The 19518-nt window shown below is 49.8% G+C and overlaps 2 protein-coding genes across 2 annotated transcripts in view; both read left to right on the top strand.

Moving 5' to 3' along the window:
* The window catches only part of LOC136627524 (von Willebrand factor A domain-containing protein 5A-like), a 329030-nt gene that overhangs the window by 123675 nt on the left and 185837 nt on the right, over positions 1–19518 (top strand). The window lies entirely within an intron of this gene.
* Positions 18770–19518, top strand: part of LOC136627190 (von Willebrand factor A domain-containing protein 5A-like) — a 143612-nt gene continuing 142863 nt past the window's right edge. The window contains exon 1 of the mRNA XM_066602122.1: positions 18770–18818. The gene's annotated coding sequence lies outside the window, so the exon portion shown is untranslated. The remainder of the gene's footprint in view (positions 18819–19518) is intronic.

Raw genomic sequence — 19518 nt, 5'->3', positions numbered from 1 at the left:
TACAAGCGAGCCCGCCCCCAGCACTAGCTGGCTGGGTGGAGATAAAGGACGTGTGCCCGGCTGCCATGGCAACCGGCGGCAGCCTGGAGTGGTCACCAGCAGTGGGGTTCCCCTGCGCTGCAACCCAGCCGCCCAGGTGATAGGACCAGCGGTGCGGGCACGTAGGTCTCGGGAGCCACTGGTCCTGACAGCATGTGAATGTCCCCGAGATCTTTTAGTCCTGTTGTGTGTTGAAGATTTGTATCCTGTCCGCGGTCTGTACATGTGGGCAGGTCTTATAGATCCTTACATTATAGGGATAAGTTCCTTTTTGTGTTTCAGAGGGCCATGTACTCCTGACTATAAATTCCCTCAATTTTGGAGGTTGCCTATAACACAGAAGGGGAGTCTGGGAATATGGTTTTCAGACGGTCATCCTTGTGTAGGGCATGGTGGAGTTTTTTTTTGTTTTGTTTTTTTTTCATCAGAATCCTGATCAGGACATTTAAGTGCCACTATCTGAATGAAGCTGAAACGGAATGATGAACAAGAAGCAACGTTCAGTCTGGGCATGCATTTACACTGAATGATAACACTGGCCGACAAAAAAAAATATTTTGAAATGCTTACATAACTTCATGAGTCAAATCTTACTAATTTTGGGATGAGAAAAACGAATATGACAAAGAAAATTTTTTATTAGCTCTAGTTTCTGATATACAATAGGTGGAACTATGTTATTTTAACCGATTAAGAGAAAATGAAACATTTTAATTTCATATGCAAACAACATTGAAAGTGCATTTGAAATTTTTTTTAATGACAGTTACATTCTAAAAGTTCTAAATTGATGGAAGAATTCCTGGCAGGTGGTTCGGTGTGAAGAGAATCATGTGGTGATTTCTTTTGGCTTGCCTCTTGTAAGTGAGTTTCGGAGCATCCCTACACACAGACCAGCAGTAATCCGCAAGCATTGCTTCATTCCAACGGTCCTGATATCTTAGTTCCATTACTGAAATATCATGGTGGAATCTTTCTCCGTATTCATCACTGACAGCTCCACAACTAGAAGGGGAAAAAAGTCTAGGTGGGAGTGGAGAAAATGAATTTTAAGGGACATGTTGCATCCGAGTTGATGGTATTTTTCCAGAAGTACTGTCACCAACTGAGTGTAGTTATCATCTCTTCTGTTGTCTAAGAATCCATGAATAACTCCCTTTAAGGCTTGCCAAACTTCCTATTCTTTTCCCTCCAAAACTTGGTCAAACGCAGGATCCTTTACAAATTGTCGGCTTGGGGGCTCAACAAAAAAGCTCTTAACCTTTGCATCACTCAATCTAGGAAATTTGTCTCTTAAGTACTTAAATGCCTGTCCTTCCTGGTTCATACCTTTGATAACATTTTTCATTAAACCCAGTTTTATATGAAGGGGTGGAAAAAGAACGTCTTTTGGGCCCACAAGAAGCTCAGCAATGACATTTTTCTTGGTAGAGTCAAGATTTCTTGCAGGCCAGTCCGCTTGAATGTAATGTGATTTCCTATCCCTACTGTCCCACATACATAAAGAGCAATAGTAGTTAGTGTACCCAAGTTGCATTCCTAAGCGTACAGCGATGACTTTTAGATTACCACAGATTTTCCACTTGTGTTCAGCATATTTGATTGAGTCGAGGAGGGCTGGCATGTTTTCATAAGTCTCCTTCATGTGAACTGCATGACCAACAGGAACAGAAGGAAGACGGTTGTCGTTGTGAAGTAATACAGCTTTTAATCTAAGCTTGGAGGAGTCTATGAATGGCCTCCATTCAGTTAAATCATGGTTCAAATTCAAATATTTCATCAAGCCATTAAAGTCGCAGCAAACAACCAGATTGTTTTTCCTCTCAAAAAAGGCAGCAGATCCATCTGACGTTCTCTGTACTGTGAGACCCTGACATCAGGTTGGAGAAGAGTCCATTGCTGTAGTCTTGACCCCAGAAGTTGCACCTTCTCCTTTGACATGTCAAGGTCTCGAATGAGATCACTCAATTCCGCTTGACTTAGTCTGTGCGGTGTATCATCTTTTACCTCAAAGTCAGGGTCATTGGATGTGGAAGGCTTGTTGAGTTCTTCTTTTTCCACACTTTCTTGATTTTCTACTCTAAGCTCATAATGTTAGGATGGAGTAGGAACTGGTAAACTATCTGAATGTGGAATAGGACGAATAGCAGATGGAAGATTCGGGTATAGAACGGTCCCTGTTTTCTTCATTGACAATCCTGCCTTTATAGACAAAGTCAAGCAGAAATAGCAGTCATCTGTATGGTTTGTAGGCTCCCGCCAAACCATAGGCACAGCAAAAGCCGTAGATAGTATTTTTCAGCCATTCTCGTTGATTAACTAAACAAGAGTTGCAACATATATGTGGAGCCCATGACTCATCCTGGTCCCCACTTTCATACCAAAATAACGATAATGGGCAGTCTTCACAAGAGGCACTCCAAAACCAGAAATTCAGAAAAAAAGAAAAACAGAAACACTATGAAACTCAGTTATAGCAACATTTATTATGTTTATAACCTACAAACATATGGAGAACATTGTGTTATATCAGTTGAGAGGTGTGACAACTCCTCTTCCCCAAAAAATTCCCACAAAATAAAAATGTAAACTTTAAAAAATTACACGCCACTGTATCTCCAAAGCAAGTGCTCATCGGTCATTTTTATGGTGATTTTTGAATTCAGCAGATGGAAATACATAAGAATACGCTAATTTTGAGCACGAAACAAAATCATCGTTGGGCAGTGTAATCACTCCGATTCCGCATCTAGCGGGAATCTAAACAATTTATTGGCCCATGTAAAAGGGTCATAACTAGAGATGAGCGACCACCAAAATGCTCGGGTGCTCGTTGCTCGAGTCGAACTTTCCGCGATGCTCGAGAGTTTGTTTCGAGTAACAAACACCATTGAAGTCAATGGGCGACTCGAGCATTTTTGTATATGGCTGGTGCTCTGCTTAGGTTTTCACTTGTGAAAATCTGGAAAACCTACGAAAGTGATGGAAACGCCACAGAAACGGATAGGGCAGGCCAGGGGCAACGTGCAGGGCTGCATCTCAGGTTCCCAGGTCTCACTATTAAGCCACAATAGCGGCAAGAGTGGGCTCCCCCCTAACAATTTTTACTTCGGACAAACCCTCATTAGCAAGGCACACCTTAACTAAGCACCACACTACCTCCAACCAAGCACAATTACTGCCTGCGGGACACACCCCTGCCTCTTCTCCTGGGTTACATGCTGCCCAACCCCCCACATGACCCTGCGTCCGCAGCGCACACAAAAGTGTCCCTGCACAGCCTTCAGCTGCCCTCATGCCACACGCTGGCCTCATAGCCACACCACCCTCATGTCTATTTATAAGTGCGTCTGCCATGAGGAGGAACCGGAGGCACACACTGCAGAGGGTTGGAAGGGCCAGGCAACGACCCTCTTTAAATGGGGGTGCGATAGCCCACAATGCTGTTGAGAATCGATGATAAATTGATGTATGATCATCATTCCAATCCCATGGCACCTCCGTCGCAAAATTGTCAGGAGCCGCAAACGTGGGCATAAAGGGGACTCAGGTGTCAGCCCAGCACTTCTACACATCTCCATAATACAGCAATACTCTGTGTGGGAAGCACGTGAGTGGGCCCAGGGTCAGGCTCGGTCCCAGCCTCCATCTTGTGTGACCCAAGGTGCCGCGAGTCACATAGCAATGGGGAATCTATGTGTCCACTCACTACTCATTCTGTTTGGGTGCCGGATACCTCATCGACAACGCAAGGGGAAAGCCATCTGCACTCTGCACCCTACCCAAGTCTGTCAGTGTTTTGGGGACAGACAGGTAAAACACCTCTATGGGAAGTCTGTGTGCACCCGCAGCATGGGTGGGTCCAAGGAACTTAAAAACAGTACACATAAAGAAAATCAGAGTGCCCAAACATGGCAGACTTTCACTGCGCCGAGGACATAGGCCTCTGCACAAACCCTCAGCAATCGCGGGCATAGAGCAGACTCCGATGCTAGCGTAGCTGTGAACGTCTCATTAGCGCTGTATCACTCCTCTTGTTTGTCCCAATGCAGTGCCCCGGATAGCTGTGGTAACGTGAGAGAAAATACATGTTGGCTTCGGCCCACACTCCATGCCCTAGTCAGTCTATTTTTTTTTATAGTGCCAGGCAGGTACAACACCGCTATGGGAAGTCTGTGTGCACCCACAGCATGGGTGGGTCCCTGGAACCCACCGACGGTACATAAAGAAATCCCATTGCAGTGCCCCGGATAGCTGAGCTAACATGAGATTAAGTACAAGTTGGCTTCGGCCCACACTGCATGCCCTAGTCAGTCTGGTTTTTTTTCATAATGCCAGGCAAGTACAACTGCGCTATGGGAAGTCTGTGTGCACCCACAGCATGGGTGGGTCCCAGGAAGCCACTGACGGTACATAAATTAATCCCATTGCAGTGCCCCGGATAGCTGAGCTAACGTCAGATAAAATACAGGTTGGCTTCGGCCCACACTGCATGCCCTAGTCAGGCTGGGTTTTTTGGGGGGGCCAGATACGTAGAACACCGCGATGGGAAAACTTAGTGCACCCATACTATGCACAGACCCCTGTAATATTCCTGTAGCAAAGGTATAAGCTGACCCCACTAACAGTTATGTTGCAGAAGGCTAGGTAGACGCCAGTAACATTTCTGTAGTTACAGTATAGACAGACCCCAGTAACATTTCCGTAGCAGCAGTATAGGCAGAGCCCAGTATTAGTAACATTTCAGTAGTAACAGTATAGACAGACCCCAGTAACATTTCCGTAGCAGCACTATAGGCAGAGCGCAGTATTAGTTACATTTAAGTAGTAACAGTATAGACAGACCCCAGTAACATTTTAATTGCAGAAGTATACGCAGACCCCAGAAACATTTATGTAGCAGCAGTATTGGCAGACCCCTGTAACATTTCTGCAGCTGAAGTATAGGCAGACCCCTGTAACGTTAATGCAGTTACGCTCCTCTCCTTTGGCCCAAACAAGTTTCTCTGATAACTGTGGTAACACGAGAGAAAATACATGATGCGCATTGCTGATCCCCTGACCCCAAGCGGGAGGAGGTGGCATTACAAGGCCAAGACACCATGACCAAAGCGAAAGCATTTGCCAAGAATGTTTTCATTGTTGGAGGAGGAGGAGAGGGAGGGTTTAGAGGAGGTGGCATAGACCGCCGCAGATACCAGAGCCAAGCGGCGGTGGACGTACGCTGTGTGGGAAGTTGACGGGACACACAGAGCGGTGTAAAAAATTAGGCAATTATTGGCCTGCACTTGCAGTATCACAGCGGTACTGTAACGCACACTGTAGGACCAAAAAATTATACGCTGGCCTGCAGCAAGGCCTAGCTGGCTAATAGTGAGCCACTACAAGTCACAGCAGCCAGAACAGTAATGCACACGGTGACAGGTAGCCGTAAGCAGGAGCTTTTTTGGGGTACTTGTTGACAGGATTCTACACTAGCACTGTCCCTGCCTCACCAGTACTGCCCCTATACTCTGCATAATTGGCTGCAGACTGAGAAAGCAATAGTCTGCACAGCCGAAGATGAAAAAAAAAAAAATGGTGCAAAACTGCTCCCCGCAGCCACAACAGTAATGCACACGGTCACAGATAGCCCTAAGCAGGAGCTTTTTGGGGGTACTTGTTGACAGGATTCTACACGAGCACTGTCCCTGCCTCACCAATACTTCCCCTATACTCTGTATAATTGGCTGCAGACTGAGAACGCAATAGTCTGCAGAGCCCAAGATGAAAAAAAAAAAAATCATGCAAAACTGCTCCCAGCAGCCACAACAGTAATGCACACGGTAAGATGTGGCCCTTAGAAGGACCGTTGGGGTTCTTGCAGACGCAAACAGTAGCCTAACACGCTCCCTATAGCACCAGCAGGACTCTCCCTAATCTCTGCCAGTGTGTGTCTGAGGCGAGCAGCGGGTGGGACTGCCTTATATACTCGGCGGTCACTTGATCTCGCCAGCCACTCACTGAAGGTGGGTGGGATAGGGCTGGAATGTCACAGGAGGAAGTTGTAATGCCTTCCCTGCATGTCTATTGGCCAGAAAATGACGCAAAACATGCAGGGAAGGAAATGGAATTGACTCGAGTACCGTGTGGTGCTCGTCATGAGTAACGAGCGTCTTGAGTACCCTAATACTCGAGCGAGCATCAATCTCGGACGAGTGTGCTCGCTCATCTCTACTATTTATCTGTTTTGTTCTTTTTTCCTTTTTTTTTCTCAACTTTTTCTTTCTTTCCCTCCTTCTTTCTGTTTCCTTTTTGTTTTCGGTTTGATTTATTTTCACAGTTTTTGTTTTTCATTTCCGTGTTACCTTTCCCCCCTTTTTTTAACCCTGGTGTCTTGGATGTGGAGCTTGGCTGTATATATTATAGTGTTAAAAGGGTTTGGCACTAGAGATGAGCGAACGTACTCGTCCGAGCTTGATATTCGTGCGAATATTAGGGTGTTCGGGATGCTCGTTACTCGTAACGAGTACCACGCGGTGTTCCGGTTACTTTCAGTTTCCTCTCTGAGACGTTAGCGCGCTTTTCTGGTCAATTGAAAGACAGGGAAGGCATTACAACTTCCCCCTGTGACGTTCAAGCCCTATACCACCCCCCTGCTGTGAGTGGCTGGGGAGATCTGATGTCACCCGAGTATAAAAGTCGGCCCCTCCTGCGGCTCGCCACACATGCCTTGTGAGTTAGCTGAGGGAAAGTACTATCGTGCTGGTGCTGCTGTAGGGAGAGCGTTAGGAGTCAGTGTAGGCTTCAAGAACCCCAACGGTCCTTCTCAGGGCCACATCTACCTGTGTGCAGGCTGCTGCTAGCAGTGTTTTTTGTTTTTTTTTTCTCAAAATCGGCAGTGCAGAGCATTGCACCCGGCATTAGGGACAGAAGTGGTGTATAGGCAGGGAGAGTGTTAGGAGTGAGTGTAGCCTTCAAGAACCTCAACGGTCCTTTCTAGGGCCAAATTTAACCGTGTGCAGTACTGTGCTGGCTGCTGTTAGCAGTGTTGCTTTTTTTTTTTTTTCTAAAAATCGTCTGTGCAGAGCATTGCACCCTCCATTGATACTACAGGGACAGAATTGTGTAGGCAGGGCCACAACACAGTTATTGTTCATTGAATATACGCAGTGGGTCCTTCCCTTTGCAAAAAAGGACAAAAAATTATATTTGGCCAGCCTGTGTCAGTCCTAAGGTCTCCGTGTACGTGTGTGCTGCGTGGACAACGTACAAAAATCAGACGCAACCAGCTACGGTTTACTGCAGGCTTGCGCCATTGTCTTTCCTGACTGGCAAATACCTGCTCTGCTAGAGTTAATAACTCTGCTACACTATAGTTGTGTGACACTTTTTGAGGGCCACACCACAGATATTAAACTTCTTGTTCATTGAATATACGCAGTGGGTGCTTCCCTTTGCTAAAAAGGACAAAAAATTATATTTGGCCAGCCTGTGTCAGTCCTAAGGTCTCCGTGTACGTGTGTGCTGCGTGGACAACGTACAAAAATCAGACGCAACCAGCTACGGTTTACTGCAGGCTTGCGCCATTGTATTTCCTGACTGGCAAATACCTGCTCTGCCAGAGTTAATAACTCTGCTACACTAAAGTTGTGTGACACTTTTTGAGGGCCACACCACAGATATTAAACTTCTTGTTCATTGAATATACGCAGTGGGGGCTTCCCTTTGCAAAAAAGGAAAAGAAATTATATTTGGCCTGCCTGTGTCAGTCCTAAGGTCTTCGTGTACGTGTGTGTTGCGCGGACAACGTACAAAAATCAGATGCAACCAGCTACGGTTGAGTGTAGCCTTGCGCCAATTTCTTTCCTGCCTGGGAAATCAAATCACTGGTAATACAGCATGCTGAGGGGTAGGGGTAGGCCTAGAGGATGTGTACGCGGCCGAGGACGCGGAGGGCCAAGTGAGGGTGTGGGCAGAGGCCGAGCCAGTGCGGTGGCCAGGGGTAGAGGCAGGGCCAGACCGAATAATCCACCAACTGTTTCCCAAAGCGCCCCCTCGCGCCATGCCACCCTGCACAGGTCAAGGTGCTCTACGGTGTGGCAGTTTTTCACAGAGACGCCTGACGACCGACGAACAGTGGTGTGCAACCTTTGTCGCGCCAAGATCGGCTGGGGAGGCACCACCAACAGCATGCGCAGGCATATGATGGCCAAGCACCCCACAAGGTGGGACGATGCCCGTTCACCGCCTCCGGTTTGCACCACTGCCTCTCTCCCTGTGCCCCAATCTGCCACTGAGATCCAACCCCCCTCTGAGGACACAGGCACGACCGTCTCCTGGCCTGCACCCACACCCTCACCTCCGCTGTCCTCGGCCCCATCCAGCAATGTCTCTCAGCGCAGCGTCCAGACGTCGCTAGTGCCACAGTTTGAGCGCAAGCGCAACTACGACGCCACGCACCCGCACGCTCAAGCGTTAAACGTGCACATTGCAAAATTGATCAGCCTACAGATGCTGCCGTATAGGCTTCTGGAAACGGAGGCTTTCAAAAGCATGATGGCGGCGGCTGCCCCGCGCTACTCGGTTCCCAGTCGCCACTACTTTTCCCGATGTGCCGTCCCAGCCCTGCACGGCCACGTCTCCCGCAACATTGTACGCGCCCTCACCAACGCGGTTACTGCCAAGGTCCACTTAACAACGGACACGTGGACAAGCACAGGCGGGCAGGGCCACTATATCTCCCTGACGGCACATTGGGTGAATTTAGTGGAGGCTGGGACAGAGTCAGAGCCTGGGACCGCTCACGTCCTACCCACCCCCAGAATTGCGGGCCACAGCTCGGTGGTGGTATCTGCGGCGGTGTATGCTTCCTCCACTAAAGCACCTTCCTCCTCCTCCAACGCAACCTCTGTCTCGCAATCAAGATGTGTCAGCAGCACGTCGCCAGCAGTCGTTGTCACGCGGCGTGGCAGCACAGCGGTGGGCAAGCGTCAGCAGGCCGTGCTGAAACTACTCAGCTTAGGAGAGAAGAGGCACACGGCCCACGAACTGCTGCAGGGTCTGACACAGCAGACCGACCGCTGGCTTGCGCCGCTGAGCCTCCAACCGGGCATGGTCGTGTGTGACAACGGCCGTAAGCTGGTGGCGGCTCTGCAGCTCGGCAGCCTCATGCACGTGCCATGCCTGGCCCATGTCTTTAATTTGGTGGTTCAGCGCTTTCTGAAAAGCTACCCCCACTTGTCATACCTGCTCGGAAAGGTGCGCCAGCTCTGCGCACATTTCCGCAAATCCCACACGCACGCTGCCACCCTGCGGACACTGCAACATAGGTTTAATCTGCCAGTGCACCGACTGCTGTGCGACGTGCCCACACAGTGGAACTCTACGCTCCACATGTTGGCCAGACTCTATGAGCAGCGTAGAGCTATAGTGGAATACCAACTCCAACTTGCGCGGCGCAGTGGGAGTCAGCCTCCTCAATTATTTACAGAAGAGTGGCCCTGGTTGGCAGCCATCTGCCAGGTCCTTGGAAAATTTGAGGAGTCTACCCAGGTGGTGAGCGGCGATGCTGCAATCATTAGCGTCACCATTCCTCTGCTATGCATCTTGAGAAGTTCCCTGCAAAGCATAAAGGCAGACGCTTTGCGCTCGGAAACAGAGCCGGGGGAAGACAGTATGTCGCTGGATAGTCAGAGCACCCGCCTGTCTATATCTCAGCGCGTTGAGGAGGAGGAGCATGAGGAGGATGAGGAGGAGGGGGAAGAGACAGCTTGGCCCACTGGTGAGGGTACACATGCTGCTGGGCTGTCATCCTTTCAGCGTGTATGGCCTGAGGAGGAGGAAGAGGAGGAGGAGGAGGATCCTGAAAGTGATCTTCCTAGTGAAGACAGCCATGTGTTGCGTACAGGTACCCTGGCACACATGGCTGACTTCATGTTAGGATGCCTTTCTCGTGACCCTCGCGTTACACGCATTCTGGCCACTACGGATTACTGGGTGTACACACTGCTCGACCCACGCTATAAGGAGAACCTGCCCACTCTCATTCCCGAAGAGGAAAGGTGTTACGGCACTCTGCCCCCCGAGCGCCAGTTGGGGTGCCCTGATCTCCCGCACCCCCACTGTCCCTGCCTACTTGCCTCGGCCCTGGCTAACCCCAGGCGGACAACTGGACGGCGGTCCCTGCCCTGGCTAGGGACCTGGCGACTGACAAGCAGGGAACTACCTAATGGGGGGAACAGAGTGCCGACAGAGAAGGCAGATGAATCAGACCAACAAAACTTACAAGGCTGGAGATGGGACTCACAGGCAAACTGGCAGGGTGCTGGATAGCAACTAGTACTGACTGGGCCAGACTAGATTAGAGGCAAACAGAACCAACACAAACAGACAGAGTAATAGGGGACCAGAGGGAGCTGACCGACAACTAGGGACTGGCTGAGGCGAACCGCAGACAGACTGGCTAGGTGCATGCAGAACCAATAACTGGCAGTGAGCTCACTTCACTGCCAGTCTTTTAACCACAAGGTTCCGCCCAGGGGCGGAGAGTGGGAGGAGGCAACTCCGCCCACTGCTGTATAAGAAGAACGGAGGAGGGCGGGCGGCACCCTACGGGTGGACACGCCCATGCCGCCGCCCACAGCTGCTGGGACAACCTCGACACAGGGCTCCAGGCCGCCGAAGCCAACGCCGGAGCGCCGCGCCGCGCTGTATGGTAACATTACCCCCCCTCTGACGGGGGACCTCCGGGCCCCCGGAAACTCGACCAGGCTTATCCAAAAAACGGCTATGAAAACGCTGTACCAACCCGAGAATGTGACCCTCCCGAGCGGTCACCATGGACTGATCCTCAGGTCCATGACTTGGGTAGCCTGTGGCTGCCCCATTTCCTTCAGGGGCTCTCCTTTCTACATCTTCTTCAGGACCAACCGTTGACATATCGTCGTGTTTCAGGTCGTCTTCCGAGTCAATGCCCGAACGTTCACCACTATCTCTTGTCCCATCCTCACTCCCAATGACGCTGCCTTCAAAATATGCGGCAACTCCAATTTTAAAATCACTGTCATCTGAGCTATCATACTCCAAAAAACTCTTCCGGGGCCCCAAATATTGTAAGGTTCCTGTACCCCGGCGAGAATCCGGGATCTCCTGAGCCTCGTATTCAACTTCATCACAGACCAGGGTGGGCGGCGGGGGACCGGAGGTGGGCATCACCGAAGGGACAACAGGTTTCGACAACGACTTATGGAACCCCCTGCGACCCCTCCTTTTGCGATTTCCAGAGGACCGGTACCCCTTCTGTCCCACCCTGTACGGCTCAAATACCGACAGACTCTCCTCACAACACAACTGCATACGAGACCCCACCCCTTTCTTCCGTCCCCTATGCAGGGCATCGGTGGCGACATCAGCAGCAGGGCAGGCGGACGGGGTTTGAAGGTAAGTGAGACCTCGGGGACTGAGTGCGGTATCGACTGGGCAGGGAGGAAGGGAAGCGTGATGGCTATGGCAGGACGGCCCCCACTGGGTTAGCTCCCCAGTGGCCCAATCGAATTGGGGGTTGTGCAACGCCAGCCACGGCATCCCTAGTATCATGTCTACCGACATTTTCTCCATTACCAGGAACGATAGACCTTCCGAATGGCGACCCCCCACCGTGAGTTGTAACACTGGGGTCCTCCATCGTACCAAGCCCGAAGCATGAGGAGTAGCATCAATGCTAGCAAAACGAATTGGCGTCTTAAGCGCCACAAATTCAGCCCTCAGGGGCTCAACGAGACGCATGCTTATCAGGTTAGCAGCTGCTCCGGAATCAATAAACGCCTGCCCTAGGCGGGAGAAGTTCCGGAATCTAACCTGGCAGGGTATCAGAAGTCTAGGACGTACCTGAGGTCCTAGGCGACCCTCCCTGCAATCGCCTAGGACTGGAAGTCTTTCTGCCGATTCAGACTGTGGACGCTGAGGCCTCCGGGGGCAGGTTATCACCCGATGTCCAGCTTTCCCGCAGTAGAGACAGAGATGATGTAATAACCGAATCCGGCGTCGCTCCTCGGGGTCCAGCAGGTCCAGTTCCATAGGTTCGGGAACAGAGACTGGTACGGACGGGGAGGGAACAGGACAAATGACCTCCCTGACTATGGGTCGGTCTATCTTGCTTCCCAGCCCTGAGCCTCCTATCTGCCTTCACTGCTAACTCCATAGCCTCCTTTAAGGACCCGGGAACGGGATGGGAGATCAACAGTTCTTTGACCGCGTCCGAGAGACCTTGCATAAAAACGTCTTTCAGGGCGCTATCGTTCCATGCAGTATCACCCGCATAGCGTCTGAAACTGGAGCAATAATCCTCCACACAAAGCGACCCCTGATGCAGCGCCAGCAACCGTGAAACCGCCAACCCCACTCTATCCGGTTCATCGAAGATGCCCCCGAGTTCCTGAAAAAAGGAGTCCACCGAATGCAGGGAGGGGGAACCCTCGGGAATGGAAAAGGCCCAAGTCTGGGCAGAGCCCCGCAGCAGGGACATTATGAGCCCGACCCTCTGGACCTCCGAGCCGGAAGAGCGGGGACGCATCCGAAAAAACAGGCAACACGCCTGTTGAAAAACGAAAAACTTGTTCCTCTCCCCAGAGAACACCTCAGGAAGAGGGCACTTGGGTTCGGGACAGGTAGAGGCGTTCTGCCCCTGCGACAACACCCACTGCTCCTGGGCCACCATGCGAGCTGACAAATCCTGGATCACCGGCACCAGGTCTTGCAGCTGGTTTGCCAGGGCGCTGATCGCCGCCATGAAAAGAAAAACAGTATTTTAAGGGCCAGTTATTATGTTACGGCACTCTGCCCCCCGAGCGCCAGTTGGGGTGCCCTGATCTCCCGCACCCCCACTGTCCCTGCCTACTTGCCTCGGCCCTGGCTAACCCCAGGCGGACAACTGGACGGCGGTCCCTGCCCTGGCTAGGGACCTGGCGACTGACAAGCAGGGAACTACCTAATGGGGGGAACAGAGTGCCGACAGAGAAGGCAGATGAATCAGACCAACAAAACTTACAAGGCTGGAGATGGGACTCACAGGCAAACTGGCAGGGTGCTGGATAGCAACTAGTACTGACTGGGCCAGACTAGATTAGAGGCAAACAGAACCAACACAAACAGAGTAATAGGGGACCAGAGGGAGCTGACCAACAACTAGGGACTGGCTGAGGCGAACCGCAGACAGACTGGCTAGGTGCATGCAGAACCAATAACTGGCAGTGAGCTCACTTCACTGCCAGTCTTTTAACCACAAGGTTCCGCCCAGGGGCGGAGAGTGGGAGGAGGCAACTCCGCCCACTGCTGTATAAGAAGAACGGAGGAGGGCGGGCGGCACCCTACGGGTGGACACGCCCATGCCGCCGCCCACAGCTGCTGGGACAACCTCGACAGAGGGCTCCAGGCCGCCGGAGCGCCGCGCCGCGCTGTATGGTAACAAAAGGGGTTCGAGAGTGTTGCTATACCACAGGGCACTGGTGGACAAACTGATGGTAAACTTCCCATCCGACAGCGCTAGTGGCAGAAGGCGCAGTTCCGAGGGCCAGGTAGCAGGGGAGGCGCAGAGATCAGGCAGCATGTACAGCGCAGGCAGGGGAACATTCTCCAAGGCCTTTGCCAGCTTTATGGCTCCCCAGCAAGACTGTGTCACCGCTCCCCAGTCACGGCTGAGTCGGCGGGAGCACTGTAAAAGGATGGTGAGGGAGTACGTAGCCGATCGCACGACCGTCCTCCGTGACGCCTCTGCCCCCTACAACTACTGGGTGTCGAAGCTGGACACGTGGCCTGAACTCGCGCTGTATGCCCTGGAGGTGCTTGCTTGTCCTGCGGCTAGCGTCTTGTCAGAGGGGGTGTTTAGTGTGGCTGGGGGAATCATCACGGATAAGCGTACCCACCTGTCAAACGACAGTGCCGACAGGCTTACAATCATAAAGATGAACAAAGCCTGGATTTCCCCAGACTTCTCTTCTCCACCAGCGGACAGCAGCGATACCTAAACAATACGTAGGCTGCACCCGCGGATGGAAGCTACGTTCTCTCTCACCATCCAAAACGGGGACATTTCTGCTTCATCAATCTGTGTCTAATATTCCTCCTCCTCCTGCTCCTCCTCCTGAAACCTCACGTAATCACGCTGAACGGGCAATTTTTCTTAGGGCCACAAGGCTCACTCATAATTTTTCTAAACAATTTTTATATGTTTCAATGCTCTTAAAAGCGTTGAAACTTTAACTTGAACCAATTTTTAGTTAAACTGGGCTGCCTCCAGGCCTTGTTACCACTTAAGCCACATTAACCAAAGCGATTAATGGGTTTCACCTGCCATCTTGGTTGGGCATGGCCAATTTTTTGGATGTACATTAGTACTGTTGATACAGCAATTTTTGTGGGCCCTCGCCTACAGTGTAATCCAATTAATTTTTAGCCCACCTGCATTACAGCTGACGTTACATCCGCTGTGTTGGGCAATGCAATGGGATATTTTTGTGTATCGCCGGTGGGTTCCAGGGAGCCACCCATGCTGTAGGTGCACACGGAGTTTAACCTAAATCTGTCCACTTGTAAAGAACCCCAGTCTGACTGGGGCATGCAGTGTGGGCCGAAGCCCACCTGCATTAAGCACGACATTACTACCTCAGCTGTGTTGGGCAATGCAATGGGATATTTCTATGTACCGCCGGTGGCTTCCTGGCACCCACCCATGCTGTGGGTCCACAGGGAATTATAAATGCATCTGTTTCCACTTGTAAAGAACCCCAGTCTGACTGGGGCATGCAGTGTGGGCCGAAGCCCACCTGCATTAAGCACGACATTACTACCTCAGCTGTGTTGGGCAATGCAATGGGATATTTTTATGTACCGCCGGTGGGTTCCAGGGAGCCACCCATGCTGTGGGTCCACAGGGACTTCACAATAGGGAGTTGTACCTGCCTGTGTCTATGAATTAAAAACCGCGGTCTGACTGGGGCATGCAGACACCTTGACAGAATGAATAGTGTGTGGCACATAGGTTCCCCATTGCTATGCCCACGTGTGCAGCTCCTGATGGCGGTGGCACAGGATTCTATTTCTCATTGCTTCTGTACAGCATTGTGGGCTATCGCCCTGCCCCTTTTAAAGAGGGTCGCTGCCTAGCCGTGCCAACCCTCTGCAGTGTGTGCCTGCGGTTCCTCGTCATGGCAGACGCACTTCTAAATAGACATGAGGGTGGTGTTGCATGAGGGCCGCTGAAGGCTGCGCAGGGACACTTTGGTGTGCGCTGTGGGGGGGAGGGGGGGGGTTGGGCAGCATGTAACCCAGGAGAAGTGGCAGTGGAGTGTCATGCAGGCAGTGATTGTGCTTTGTTGGAGGTAGTGTGGTGCTTAGCTAAGGTATGCCATGCTAATGAGGGCTTTTCAGAAGTAAAAGTTTTTGGGAGGGGGGGGCCCCCACTCTTGCCGCTATTGTGGCTTAATAGTGGGACCTGTGAACTTGAGATGCAGCCCAACATGTAGCCCCTCGCCTGCCCTATCCGTTGCTGTGTCATTCCCATCACTTTCTTGAATTGCCCAGATTTTCACACAAGGAAACCTTAGCGAGCATCGGCGAAATACAAAAATGCTCGGGTCGCCCATTGACTTCAATGGGGTTCGTTACTCGAAACGAACCCTCGAGCATCGCGAAAAGTTCGTCCCGAGTAACGAGCACCCGAGCATTTTGGTGCTCGCTCATCTCTATTTGGCACCCATTCATCACATTTAATTAACTGTATAGTGGGCTAGGTCAGGTAAAATGAGTAGCACTCGCCAAGATTTTTATGCCTTATAGTGGCAATCATGTTCGGCTTCTAGATTATGCTGGTCCTGTATATGGGATTGCGTTGTTTGACAAGCGCAAGTGCAGACAACCGCTCATCACCATGACAATCTATGCTCAGGTTTGAGTGAGCGGACCGGCCTGCCGCGCAAGCGCAGACCGGACTTCTTTCGGAGAGTACTTCCTCCCTCATCTTCCTGCCTCTAACGTCACAGACAGGAGATTTTGCCGGAGCTATAGAGAATCCCGCACAGCCGCAGTGGCATTGCGGGAAGGTGGTTATTATTACAACACGTCACTGGGGGTTTGTCTCTCTTCACGCCCACATGAGACATCGCGTGTATTAGGTTGTATCCCGCACAGACGCAGCAATGCTTGCTGCACGCCGGAGCGTCCTCAGATAACGCAGGGGGTTAATGAAATCATTTTGAAGGGGCAGTGAATACACCTGGAGCCCGATCCGGTCCCACCAATCGATGGGTCTACCTCATTTTGCTATGGTAATTATCTACGACCATGTGTTGTGTTTTGTCCTTGTCTATTGGTGACGGGGGTGTAACTTTTTGCTATATATTGTTATGTGCGGATACCTGTCTCATTAACTTGACAAAGACCACAGCACAACAGTGGTCGAAACGTTGTTGATGTGACTATGGGCAGAATAAAGGTTTGCATATAAAGAATTTCCCTGGATGCTGCTCCGTCTTCATTCCATTTGGTTTGTGTTGGCGTCCGGTCTTGTGGATCCAGATCCGGCATTAGGAGCGTGCATACTTCACCCTGCAATTTCCTCCCTCATTTGTTTTAAGAGGTACAGTGTGTGCTGTTGACCAACCATTTACGTAAACACTGTACACATGACAGGATTAGATACACAGGCTCAGTATCACACATGAGATGAGATACACTGGTTCAGTAGTACAGTATCACACATGACAGGATTAGATACGGAGACTCAGCAGCACAGTATCACACATGACAGGATTGGATACACAGGCTCACAGCACAGTATCACACATGACAGGATTAGATACACAGGCTCAGCAGCACAGTATCACACATGACAGGATTAGATACACAGGCTCAGCAGTACAGTATCACACATGACAGGATTAGATACACAGGCTCAGCAGCACAGTATCACACATGACAGGATTAGATACACAGGCTCACAGCACAGTATCACACATGACAGGATTAGATACACAGGCTAAGCAGCACAGTATCGTACATGACAGGATTAGATACACAGGTTCAGTAGTCCAATAGAGCACATTTATTACTGATGCTGTGCCAGATTTCTGGTGTAATTTGCACTATTTATCTGCATCCAAAAGAACAGATGTTACGCCTGTTCACTTTTCAGAAGTGTCTGGGGAAGGGGGCGAGGTGTGAGCGGAGTGAAGTTTTTAGAGACATTTATCATCTGACTTTTTAAAAAGTTGCAAAATGTGCTGCCATCTCCCCCCAGTAGCCGGTGGTGTACAAAGTGTCTCCACATCTAGACATGCCGTGTTTAATCATACAACACATTTATCAGCATTGTGCGGCATTTGATACATTTGTTGCATCTTTAACTTGAAGAAGGGAAGAAAAGCTGCCAGAAAGCAGGTGTAAAACATCTCCTGATGATAAATACCCGCAGTATTCCTGCAGATTATCACAGTTCACGGGTCCGTACAGTATCATATTGTAGGATATGGTGTAAAACATCTCCTGATGATAAATACCCGCAGTATTCCTACAGATTATCACAGTTCACGGCTCCGTACAGTACCATATAGTAGGATATGGTGTAAAACATCTCCTGATGGTAAATACCCGCAGTATTCCTGCAGATTATCACAGTTCACGGCTCCGTACACTATCATATAGTAGGATATGGTGTAAAACATCTCCTGATGATAAATACCCGCAGTATTCCTGCAGATTATCACAGTTCACGGCTCCGTACAGTATCATATTGCAGGATATGGTGTAAAACATCTCCTGATGGTAAATACCCGCAGTATTCCTGCAGATTATCACAGTTCGCGGCTCCGTACAGTATCATATTGTAGGATATGGTGTAAAACATCTCCTGATGATAAATACCCGCAGTATTCCTGCAGATTATCACAGTTCACGGCTCCGTACAGTATCATATTGAGGATATGGTGTAAAACATCTCCTGATGATAAATACTCGCAGTATTCCTGCAGATTATCACAGGTCACCGCTCCGTACAGTATCATATTGTAGGATATGGTGTAAAACATCTCCTTATGATAAATACCCGCAGTATTCCTGCAGATTATCACAGTTCACGGCTCCGTACAGTATCATATTGCAGGATATGGTGTAAAACATCTCCTGATGGTAAATACCCGCAGTATTCCTGCAGATTATCACAGTTCGCGGCTCCGTACAGTATCATATTGTAGGATATGGTGTAAAACATCTCCTGATGATAAATACCCGCAGTATTCCTGCAGATTATCACAGTTCACGGCTCCGTACAGTATCATATTGAGGATATGGTGTAAAACATCTCCTGATGATAAATACTCGCAGTATTCCTGCAGATTATCACAGGTCACCGCTCCGTACAGTATCATATTGTAGGATATGGTGTAAAACATCTCCTGATGATAAATACCCGCAGTATTCCTGGAGATTATCACAGTTCACGGCTCCGTACAGTATCATATTGTAGGATATGGTGTAAAACATCTCCTGATGATAAATACCCGCAGTATTCCTGCAGATTATCACAGTTCACGGCTCCGTACAGTATCATATTGCAGGATATCCCAGTGATTGATGGCCGGCTGATGTGTTCTGTGCCCACAGACTGCAGAGCTGCTGGGATTCTGCCACCGACACTCCTATCATCTATGACACGGCAGCCTCCTCCTATATACAAGCTTACGGGGAAGTAACAGAAACAAATCCGGAGTGCATTACACAGAAGAGGCAGATGCACTGAGAAGACTGAGGTAATGTACATGTACCAGTATATGTATACATTGTATAGCGCATGTACTAGTATGGATAATATATATAAATAAATACAGTACAAATAGTATACAGTACAAATATACAGGAAAATGTAGTATACAGTATAGTGTATATATAATAAGCATAGTACATGCAGTATACAGTAAATGTACACTCAGTGGACCCTTTATTTGAGTCCCGCCCTTTCATGATTGGAGCATTGCAAGATGAGATCACATGACAAGTTTTCTGTGGATCAGTTTCTGAAATCTTATTGATGAAAGTGGTCAGAGGAGGATGTTAAGAATGGTTCTGCTGAAGAGTCAGTGCACAGTCCAAGCAAACTACAGCCGTTTATAAGACTGGTCCACTTTTTAAAGCATCTTACACACAACTTGTCATTTCTTAGCACTGATGGCTATAACAGCAGACCAGTTCCATCTTCATTGCAGCCTCAGGCTAACTGCACGTGGTGAGCATGATATCAGGGTGAGAAACTTGGCCCAATATTACACTCGTTAACTTGTCTTTAAAAGTAGAATCCCTTCACTGACACGCATGTGGCAGTGGACGCATGTGGTCCCTGTGACGAAGTGGGCCCGTGATTAAGTGTGACTTCCATGCAGTTTAACATGGCAGTTCAACAGGGCAAGAGACAGGTACGCCTCAAACTTTGCTTTAATTCCTCTCGTTTCAAAG

The sequence above is a fragment of the Eleutherodactylus coqui genome, chromosome 5 (genome assembly GCF_035609145.1).
Source record: "Eleutherodactylus coqui strain aEleCoq1 chromosome 5, aEleCoq1.hap1, whole genome shotgun sequence".
NCBI classification, from domain to species: domain Eukaryota; kingdom Metazoa; phylum Chordata; class Amphibia; order Anura; family Eleutherodactylidae; genus Eleutherodactylus; species Eleutherodactylus coqui.
Note: the sequence above shows the minus strand (reverse complement) of the source record. Positions and strands in the feature narration are given on the sequence as shown.